This window comes from Adelges cooleyi, unplaced genomic scaffold (genome assembly GCF_023614345.1).
Source record: "Adelges cooleyi isolate 19-005CV unplaced genomic scaffold, UGA_ACOO_1.1 ACOO_flye_CR_arks_rails_tigmint_CR_PRNA_21, whole genome shotgun sequence".
In the NCBI taxonomy this organism is placed as follows: Eukaryota; Metazoa; Arthropoda; class Insecta; order Hemiptera; family Adelgidae; genus Adelges; species Adelges cooleyi.
The window spans coordinates 1,055,377-1,068,025 of record NW_026095871.1 but is presented as its reverse complement, the minus strand read 5'-3'; positions in this window follow the sequence as shown (position 1 = coordinate 1,068,025).

The window sequence follows — 12,649 nt, the reverse complement described above, 5'->3', positions numbered from 1 at the left end:
ACTGAACTGGTTTTTTTTAATAAGTCTTAATAAGCCGTACAATTTTAGTTGATAAATATTATACATTTTTAAACGGAGTAAGGGTTTAGCTTCAAATTGTTTTATTAATACTAAAAAATACATGTTTTGTAAGTTGTTTTTTGTTTTTCCCTATTCCTCAGAAAATATGTATAAACATTTGAATACATAATCGAACTAGAAGTGCGTCATTCGAAACACGGATTTACATAAACATATAGATCGTAATATTTTGGAGTTTTGAAAAAATAACATACTAAGAAACAGATGTCTAAAATATATAACGCCATTGTACAATATTGAAAATAACATGTTATGGTTCGATCTGTAAACATTCCCGGCCAACTGTTGTGTATATGAGTAAAATCATATTTTCAAATCGCGTTATAACATAGATAATACAGATAATATTACAATGTGAATTTGATATATGTTAGTTTTAATCATATTTTTACATTTTCATGTCTTAGCTCTGGCACAAAACCGAAAAGAGCGTTACCCAAAAAGCGTAACAAAAAAGCGTTACCACACGGAGATGGGGTTGGGGACGGGAGATAGGGGTGAAAATAAGCCGGTACATAACCGAAAAAAGCGTTACGCTGTTATCTGATATGAGAGAAGTGATAGGGGTGAGTGATAGGGTGGGAGATAGTGGGTAGGGGATAGGGGTAAGATATAGAAGATAAGAGATAAGAGATATGTTGTACGTTCAACGTTCAAATTAGAACTAAATAATAAATTAAAAATAGTTTAATTCTCTATGTTAAGTTACTTTTGGCCAGATAATAAACACTACAATTTTAGCCAGAAACTTGATTGTACATAATTTTTTAATTTCCTTGGCCTTATGCTGTAACTGGAAGCTCCATGTAATTTTTTTTTTTGTTATAACTCCACAACTAATCTTAATTTATTCGGTACTTGACATGAAAATGATCTATCGTGGTTGCAGACTCGGCTGAAAAATGGCTGATTTTTTTTTAGCATACAATATGCTTTAGCCTTGTCCCCCAGCCCAAAAACGACACTAAATTTTGACTCTAAATTGCTATACTAAATTAGCGCGCCTACTATGAACATAAGATGCCATTGAAATAATAACGAGTTGTCGCAGCTTAGGTTTTAACCCCCTCCCAACTTAGTATTTTTGATAGAAACTTTTGAAATTAAATGGTAATGCATATATTTCATTAACTTTTTAAATTTAGAACAATTTACCAAACACTTTAACTGGTTGATAACCAGATTTGATCAACTATTTTTTAAGTTATAAGATATTAAAAGTTAGGATGGGACCCCCTCCCACTTCTCCAGTGCGGTTAAAAAATGCGCGCAGATAAAAATAATACTACACTCCAACTTTCCTCCTGCCCTAAAATTGAAACTTCAATAACTAAAAAATAAATAAGCCGTACAATTTTAGTTGAAAAATATTATACATTTTTATACGGAGTAAGGGTTTAGCTTCAAATTGTTTTATTAATACTAAAAAATACATGTTTTGTAAGTTGTTTTTTGTTTTTCCCTATTCCTCAGAAAATATGTATAAACATTTGAATACATAATCGAACTAGAAGTGCGTCATTCGAAACACGAATTCACAAAAACATATAGATGGTAATATGTTGGAGTTTTGAAAAATAACATACTAAGAAACAGATGTCTATGAAGTATCATGGTACAAAAACAATACTGAAAAATAAAGAACTATAATATTTTATTATTTGTTCAATAATTCTTAGTAGGCCGTAAAATTTTAGTTGAAGTATATTTTAACCTTTTTTCTAATTTTTTAAACGGAGTAATAGGTTTATCTTCAATTTTATTTTTATACGACAAACCACAAAAGTTTATTATACTATATGAGATGACTCAAATCTTGATCCCTTTTAAATTATAGGCATTATAATAGATTTTATCTATTTTAAAGTTGCACATATTTTTTAGTTAAAAAATATAACACCATTGTACGATATTGAAAACAACATGTTATGGTTCGATGTGTAAACATTACCTGCCAACTGTTATATTTTTTAGTAAAATCCTGTTTTTAAAATTGCATCATTTCTAAAATCTGAGATATTATTGTTTTATACTTAAAATATTATTATATAACAAAATGTATAAAGTATTTATTAGGAAAAAATATTACTTCAATACTTGTGCAATATCATTACCGACCAATTATGGTGTGTATGAGTAAAATCAGGTGTCTAGGCGAATTCAGGTCACATCAAAACAAAAGGGCTTTGTGAGATCTGTGTCAAAATTAAAAACATTGTTGAGGAAGAGGGGGGATATCCTTGATTGATTGTTTATGTAATTGTAATACAAGGGTTTAGAGTTGTTAATCCAAAAGAGTTTCCAACAAAATCAACATGACCCAATAAGATGGATTTCACCATCAGTTTGAATGCTGAGAAATTAGATATACCCATCATATTGTTAATATATAGATAAATAATTCGTTATTTCTTTCAAATTTAAATGAAAACTTGATTTAGCAATTTTTTTTTTTCTGGCACTGTTACGTACAAATGTATTGCTAATATTTTGTTATAACTCGTAGAACGAGTAAAAATGTTTTCTTTATTTTGCTTTTTTAAGTGTAGTAAAGCATTAAAGTCGGAAAAAAAATATTAAAAGAACATCTGCTGTGACCCTATTACAATAACATGTTTCGGTCTATAATCAATGCTGACCAGCCTTGTATATATGTGTAAAATCATGTTTGTCAAATCGCGTTATAAAATATTATTGTGTTATAATAAAATTAATATAGATTTTTTTAGGAAAATACAATATTCCAATTATATAACGGATGCTAAAGAATGCATCTGTATAATCACACAGCTTACTTCAGTTCTTAGGAGTTTTTAATGAACATAATTCAATGTTTTTAACCAGATTTGATCAACTATTTTTTAAGTTATAAGATATTAAAAGTTAGGATGGGACCCCCTCCCACTTCTCCAGTGCGGTTAAAAAATGCGCGCAGAAAAAATAATACTACACTCCAACTTTCCTCCTGCCCTAAAATTGAAACTTCAATAACTAAAAAATAAATAAGCCGTACAATTTTAGTTGAAAAATATTATACATTTTTATACGGAGTAAGGGTTTAGCTTCAAATTGTTTTATTAATACTAAAAAATACATGTTTTGTAAGTTGTTTTTTGTTTTTCCCTATTCCTCAGAAAATATGTATAAACATTTGAATACATAATCGAACTAGAAGTGCGTCATTCGAAACACGAATTCACAAAAACATATAGATGGTAATATGTTGGAGTTTTGAAAAATAACATACTAAGAAACAGATGTCTAAAATGTATTATGGTACTAAAACAATACTGAAAAATAAAGAACTATATTGTTCTATTACTTGTCCAATAATTCTTAGTAAGCCGTACAATTAAAATTGAAAAATATTTTTTTTAAATTTTTAAACGGAGGAAGGGTATAGGTTTTCAATTAAGTCTTTTAAAGGACTAACCACAAAAGGTCATTACATTATGTGAGATGACTCAAATCTTGGTCCCTTTAAAATTATATGCGTTATAATAGATTTTATCTGTTATAAATTTGCACATATTTTTCAGTAAAAAATATATAACACCATTTTACGATATTGAAAACAACATGTTATGGTTCGGCCTGTAAACAACATTACCGATCTGTTATTGCTGATGCTATTACTGTGTTTTATTAATTTTGGGTGTGTGTGCGTCCAAGACATATTTAATTTTTTTTCTTCAATAATTATAAATATACTTCGAATACTAAGCTATGACAATTGTGTTTGTTCATAAGTGGCTTTAACGTTTGGCAACGATTGTTGAGATAAATTGCAAACAACCACCGTGTATAACATATTTTAAAATTATTTTTTTCCTTGCCCCACACAAATGGTCCCACGACCGTATTATTTTATTCACAATATTAGAAGAAATTCAAACAATTTTACACAAACTGTTTTTTGAACAAAGTAATTGCTTGACTCGCAATTTTAAATTGTGTAAAACCGGATTATTTTTAAAAACCCTGAATTATGTTCATTAAAAACTCCTAAGAACTGAAGTAAGCTGTGTGATTATACAGATGCATTCTTTAGCATCCGTTATATAATTGGAATATTGTATTTTCCTAAAAAAATCTATATTAATTTTATAACGCGATTTGAAAAACATCATTTTACACATATATACAAATGCTGGTCGGTATTGATTATAGACCGAAACATGTTATTGTAATAGGGTCACAGCAGATAATCTTTTATTGTTTTTTTGTCCGACTAAAATGCTTTACTACATTTAAAAAAGCAAAATATTGAAAACATTTTTACTCGTGCTACGAGTTTTTTTTTTATTATCTGAAAATATATTTACAATCTATACAGTGAGTACATTAAGGAAATTTTATGAAAGATATTATATACATATATATATATATATATATATATTAGATATTAGCAATACATTTGTACGTAACAGTTCCAGAGAAAAAAAAATGCTAAAACAAGTTTTCATTTAAATTTGTATTAATTATTGAATTATTATCTATTTATGCACAATATGATGGGTATATCTAATTTCTCAGCAGTCAAACTTTGATGGTGAAATCCATCTTATTGGGTCATGTTGATTTTGTTGGAAACTCTTTTGGCTGAACAACTCTAAACCCTTGTATTACAATTACATAAGCAATCAATCGGGGATAGCCCCCCTCCTCCTCAACAATGTTTTTAATTTTGACGCAGATCTCACAAAGCCCTTTTGTTTTGATGTGACCTGAATTCGCCTAGACACCTGATTTTACTCATATACACCATAATTGGTCGGTAATGATATTGCACAAGTATTGAAGTAATATTTTTTCCTAATAAATACTTTATACATTTTGTTGTATAATAATATTTTAAGTATAAAACAATAATATCTCAGATTTTATAAATGTTATGATGCAATTTTAAAAACAGGATTTTACTAAAAAAAACAACAGTTGGCAGGTAATGTTTACAGATCGAACCATAACATGTTGTTTTCAATATCGTACAATGGTGTTATATTTCTTAACTAAAAAATATGTGCAAATTTAAAAAAGATAAAATCTATTATAATGCATATAATTTAAAAGGGATCAAGATTTGAGTCATCTCATATAGTATAATAAACTTTTGTGGTTTGTCGTATGAAAATAAAATTGAAGATAAACCTATTACTCCGTTTAAAAAATTAGAAAAAAGGTTAAAATATACTTCAACTAAAATTTTACGGCCTACTAAGAATTATTGAACAAATAATAAAATATTATAGTTCTTTATTTTTCAGTATTGTTTTTGTACCATGATACTTCATAGACATCTGTTTCTTAGTATGTTATTTTTCAAAACTCCAACATATTACCAACTATATGTTTTTGTAAATTCGTGTTTCGAATGGCCCACTTCTAGTACGATTATGTATTCAAATGTTGATGAATATTTTCTCAGGAATAGGAAAAAACAAAAAACAACTTACAAAACATGTATTTTTTAGTATTTACAAAACACTATTCAGGTAATAAAAGAAAAAAAAAATAGTAGGTAGGTACCTATTAGTATTCCAACTACTTCCAAATTCAAACGTTAGTCATTTATCATATATTGTAAAAATGCGCTTCATGTACATTGTAATGTTACTCGTAGCAGTTCTCACAAAGTTTTCAGGTATTAAAATAAATATAATTTTTTTAATTTCGTATAAAAATTACAACAACCTTTTGTTTTTCAGAGGGATCTGATCCTGGGGTAAATAAAAAATGTAAGTTAAGTTCTTTGTTTACTAAAAAAAGTATACAAATCTTTTTAAAGTATACACTTGAGTAATTATATAGTATGCTTTTTTTGAACGAATGATCAATTACATATTTTTTTACCAAAATTAATCGATTATAGTATAAAAGATATTCAAAAAAACAGCAAATATATATAATTGTTAGAGTCATATTCCTAACATTGTAACTAGTATTTCTCTTAGTTTCTTCCAATCAGAAACAATAATATATACCAAAATGAATTGTTTGTAAATTGTTATGGTGCTTGTAGCAACGTTTGGCTAAATTGACTTGCCCACTTAACTTTGGAATTTTGTATAAATATTAACTACCTACCTAAGTATAACTAATTCCTTTTGTTTTTTAGTGGGAGTTACGTTTTGGGAAAATGAAACATGTAAGTTATTTTTTCTGTTTTACTAAAAAAAATTATACAAATCTTTCCAAAGAATACACTAAAGTAATTTTGTAGACTATTATTTTGAATGAATTATCAATTACACATTTTTTAAACTTAAATAAATGTTTTTAATATTTATAATATAAAAACGAATGCCTCATATTTGAGTATACAATAGTCTGGTGAACGTAATCAATTGATAAATAGTCATTTTAATCCTTTTATTTTAGCTGCATATTTAAAATCACTTTTGTTTATTCAACGAATGTTACTGTCTTCAAAATGTTGACACTTTGTTTCATATCAACAAAATGTTGTTTCAATTGTCCAATGATTATGTCAAGGCTACGAAAATGTAATTGTGTTTTAAAAGATTTTCAAAACGCAAATATATAATTGTTAGAGTCAATCTTGTATAAATATTAACCACCGAAATATAAGCATTTATAATTTAATTATAAATGCTTAAATAAATTTAATTTTTTTCCAGATGTCGAAATGAAACCATGTGAGTTATTTTCATTATTTACCACCACAACTAAGCATACAAATCATTCCAAAGCATACACTGAGTAATTTGTATATTTCTGGAATTTTGTATAAATATAAACCACCAAGTATAACTAATTCCTTTTGTTTTTCAGTGGGAACTGTGATTTGGGAAGATGGAACATGTAAGTTATTTTTTTCTGTTTTATTAAAAAAATCATTAGCATTCAAAGCATACACTCAAATAATTTTATAGAGTATTACTTTTGAACGGATTATCAATTACACATTTTTTAACCATAAATAACCGATTGTAGTCTTTATAATATGAAAAATATTAATACCTCGGTCCTTGAGTATACATTAGTGTGTGAACGATTTAATCATTATAATGATTGTCTTTATTTGCATATTTAAGACCTCAAAATCTTAAATATCTAAAACTTAAAAATTGTAAAAAGAAACTGTTATTTTTTTTAAATGTTCGATAATTATGTCAAGGCTACGAAAATGTTATTGTGTTTTCAAACCGCAAATATATAATTGTTAGAGTCATATTCCTAACAATAATAATTATCAAAATGCATTTTGAGGGTGGACGGGAGTGGTAATGGGTACGGGGATGTTACATCCCCATTTTATGTTAAAGGATATAGGAGATAGGGGGTAAGATATAGGGGTGAGGGTTTATAATTTTATTACTCAATACTACCCATATTTTTTCCAGCGGCTAAAACGGAATCATGTGAGTTATTTTCGTTGTTTAACACCAAAAGTATGCAAACAAATCTTTCCAAAGCTTACACCGAGTAATTTGTACATTTCTGGTATTTTGTATAAATATGAACAAATTAAGTATGACCAAATCATTTCGTTTTTCAGCGGGAGCTGAGTCTTGGACAAATTCAAGACGTAAGTTATTTTCTTTGTTTACTAAAAAAAGCATACAAATCTTTTTAAAATATACACTTGAATAATTTTATAGTATGCTTTTTTTGAACGAATTATCAATTACATATATTTTAACCAAAAATATCCGATTATAGTATAAAAGATATTCAAAACAACAGCAAATATATAATTGTTGGAGTCAAATTCCTGACTTTGTAATTAGTATTTCTCTTAGTTTCTTCCATTCGGAAACAATAATATATACCAAAATGAATTTTTTGTAAATTGTTATGGTGCTTGTAGCAATGTTGAAGCACTCGGGTAGATATAAATAACAATATTTTTTTTAAGTTTTTCATAAATATTAACCAGCAAAATTTAATTTCAATACTCACCACTACCCTTTTTTTACAGCTTTGTCTCAACTACAAGATCCACCACCAGCACGTGAGTTACGTGAGTATTTCCATTGTATTACCAAAAAAACAAATCATAAAAAACTAACTTTGAATTTGGATCCAATATATAACAGTCCTCTTCATATTTTTTTTAAAGAATATTATTTTGAATGAATTATCAATTACACATTTTTTAAACCTGTTATGTTTATAATATTTCTATTGTATTTATTTTCAGCGGGATCTGGGTCTGGGTCTGGGAAAGATAAAAGTCGTAAGTTGTTTTCTTTGTTTAAAAAAAGCATAATAGTCTTTCTAAAGCGTACACTAAGTAATTTGAAAGTACATTATTTTTGAACAAACTGTTGATAAGATACTCCTTTATAAAACCCCAAAAATATGTTTACAGCTTCTTCTTCTTCTCGTGTCGGTCAGTGGTAGAGTTTTTAATTCCCTTCTTCTCCCAGAAATCAGCAATTTTAATTGCATTGTCCTTTAATTGTTGTCTTATAAAATGAATGTTTACAGTATTTCTAATATGTACAATTAATGCATAATTCTTCAGTATACAGTGTGTCGAGAAATGATTACCAGTTTTGAGTTGTTAGATAGTAATAAAACGATGAGATTTTAACAAACAATAATTTTTGGAATTTTGTATAGATATTAACCATTGAAATATAAACATTTTATAGGGGTTGCGTTAAAGAAATATCCGAACAGGCAAAACAAGTAGATTCTCTGCAAGGTGAGAATATGTTTTTAGACTTAGAGTTAAATTATACTTTTGACGTTGTTTACTATTTAATTTTAAGTTACTTTTAATGATTATTAATTATAGTTCATAACTACAAATTTACACTGTACTTTAGAATGTTATGTATAAACTGTTTTTATGTAAGTAAAACAGAAGGAACCTAAATATATATATATTTATATAAAAAAAATTTAAATATTACAGATTTTTAAGAAAAAAAGGGCGTTAGCAACACCAGCCGTGCAATCGCCGAAAGTTCAGACAATGTCACTATTTATTAAATAAAAATTATATAAAGTATTATAGTAATTAATTAAATTCAAAACATTCTGTGCCCTTGCAAATAATTAATAAATCATTCAACCATGAATAAGTATTTGATGAATGAGTATTTTTTTTTTTTTTAATTAACATATTCTAACCAAACCATATTGCAAAATGAAAATTATTAGTTACCGTAAATAAACCATTTTCGATGCTTAAGAGGACGTCATACCCTTTGAAAATAATCGTAAAGTTGTGTTTATGGAAAAGAGTGTAGTTCAAAGTGAAATGATCATAGACAAAATTTTTTGATATCGGTAAAAAGAAAAACCCTTTAACTAGATTCATTCGTCGGGTTTTTTTGAAAACATAAATTCTATTATAATTACAAGCGTTTAGAAAAGTAAAAAAAAGTCTTAGTTAAAATATAAATTATGACAATTGTGTTGCTAATATAAAAAAAAAGCCGACGATAGAACTTAGATTAAGCTCTCATTATATTTATTATGTAAAACAAATTGTCCACGATTATTATTTAGCCAATATAGTGAATAATATACATTTGTTCTTTGAATCGCGGTCAAGGGTACTGCGATGGTCATAAAAATAAATCAAGTATCAAAAAAAAAAGGCCTAATTACTGAAATAATAATTACACACACCACAGATTAACCGTTAAATTTAGATTTTTTCAAAAAACCGCCTATATCTAAATCACTTATATATCAAATAACGTCCTCTTCAGCTTAAAATGTCAAAGCGTGTAACGTTTTTGAGCTCGACCTTTGAATCGATAATTATCTAAATTATAATTTGTCCTCCTCTACCTTTTCCGCATACGAATTATTTTACAAACGAATGATTCGATTAGATTTGGAAAAATCGTGCAATGGTACTAATGCAATAAAAGTGTGCCCTCAGTTTTTTTTTTTTGCCTAATTTATCTGTCATAAATCGAAATATTATGTTAAACGAATAGTGTTAAACCTAAATTTTTGATATCGATCTTATTACAATCGTCGAATGCTACATTATAATTCAATACTTAATGTTAAGTAACTAATGACCTTAATTAATTGTCGATCAAAATATCGTCATAAGTTAAAGGTACCAAAACAAATAATATTTTATGAACTTTACCAAATTTAAAAATGTAATTTACATACATTTTAATGTACTTTATTTATATTCTATAACTGTGTAAGATATAATAATTAAAATTTAATTAGTTTTACTGAAAAATAAATACTCTAAACTTATAATCTGGATTACATTTTTAACATGCATGTGAAAAATGAAGATTTTCTTAGTTTAACATACGCCAGTGTTACTGATAATATATTATATTATAAAAATACTGAACATTTGTGAAAAAATTACCGCTAAGGAACATATGGAACTTTGACAGTAACCGTCGTAAAAAAATTATTTTATTGTAAATTAATAATATTTTTGAAATTTTTAAACCTGATTCACTCTGAACCAAAAGGTAACAAAAAAACAAAAATAATACTTAAAAATTTACACGTGTGACCTGTTTTTTGCTGAAAAAACATTTCTAAAAATTAATTAAAATGCCATGGGACGCATTGTCCTATAAATATTATGATTAAATTTCTATTATTTTATTTTTATTCTTTTTCAGTATTAAAAATTAAATATTGAAAACTTATTATCATAATATTATATATTTTGTTTTATCAAGGTTATTAGGTAAAATTCCATAAATGATCATCATTTATTGTCGGTTGTGCACTAAAAAAGCCCTTTTTTATTAAAACATTTTGTTGTTTCACCCATTTCATTCAAAACTTTAACTAATTTTGTTTGTTTGGGGCTTAAAATTTAAATGCATAACCGGCGGGTCTTTCGAAACTAGGATTTAAAAAATAAATATATTTGATACTAGTTTAAGTTTAAAAAAAACATACTAAGAAACAAATGTCTAAAAAGAAACATTCTACATAAACAATACTGATAAATAAAGAACTATATTAATCTATTATTTTTTTAATAAATCTCAGTAAACCGTAAAATATTAGTTGAAAAATATTTCAACCTTTTATTCAAATTTTTAACGGAGTAAGAGTATAGATTTTCAATTAAGAATATTAAAGGAGAAACCACAAAAAATGTATTATATTATGTGAGATTAATCAAATCTTGATTCCGTTAACATTTTATGCATTATAATAGATTTTATCTTTTATAAATTTGTAGCACACATTTTTTAGTTAATGGAATATAAAACTATTGTACGATATTAAAAACCACATGTTATGGTTCGACCTGTAAACATTACCGACCAACTGTTGTGTAAATGAGTAAAATCATGTTTTCCATATAGCATTTCTAAAACATATGGTATTATTGTTTTATACCAAAAAATCTATTATAGATTTTATCTTTTATAAATTTGCAGCACACATTTTTCAGTTAATCTAATATGAAAAAAAAACCAAATGTGTTTTAATAATTCCCATCAAGATTATAATAGAAACGAAAAAAAAAATAATACGGAAAAAATATTTTTAATTAAGAATAATTAAATGAAAATATTATTTTATGTTAAATGTAAAGAGAGTACATATTTTCCTTTTTTAAGACAATGATAATTTTTTTAACAAACATTCTATAAAATCAATTTTCATTGATTTAGCATTATACAGCTTCTAAATACGAATAAATTGATTTTACATAGTGTCCAGTCAAGATAATTTTTGAAATAAAAAATCAAAAAAATACAGTACAGGGGATGAGCATGCGGGGGCAGGGTAGTGACAGGGAGGTCACAGATTTAAAAGAATTATTACATTTGAAAGTGATAAAATCACTTTCGATACGCCGAGCGATCAATAGTTAATATTTTCGTCCCTAAGAGTTAAAGGGATTTCATCCAAGCGAGGGACATAGTACAGTAGGGTGGGGGCATAATGGTATCCAAGCATAGAAGAGATGGAGAGGTCACAGGTGTACAGACTTTTTTTTAAATCAAAAACTCATAAAAAGCGATTCATTAAAAGTGTGGTAAAGCACTAAAGTCTGAAAATAAATATTAAAAGAACACCTGCTGTGACCCTATTATAAAAACATGGTTCGATCTGTAAACATTATCGTCCAACTGTTGTGCATATGAGTAAAATCATGTTTTTTAAATCAATATTTAGGTCATCTCGTATAATATAATAAACTTATGTGGTTTGTCGTTTAAAATTCTCAATTGAAGCTAAACCTTTACTGCGTATAAAAATTGAAAAAGAACGGTTAAAATATTTTTCAACTAAAATTTTACAGCTTACTAAGAATTATTCAAAAAATAATTGAACAATATAGTTCTTTATTTTTCAGTATTGTTTTTGTATCCTGATTCTATTTCGACACCTGTTTCTTAGTATGTTATTTTTTCAAAACTCCAACTATATGTTTTTGTAAATCCGTGTTTCGAATGACCCACAACTAGTTCGATTATGTATTCAAATGTTGATGAATATTTTCTGAGCAATTTGTACAAACAAAAAACAACTTACAAAACATGTGTAGTTTTAAGTATTTGCAAAACACTACACAGCTAATATAAGAAGAAAAAAATAGTAGGTACATAATTGTATTCCAGTTACT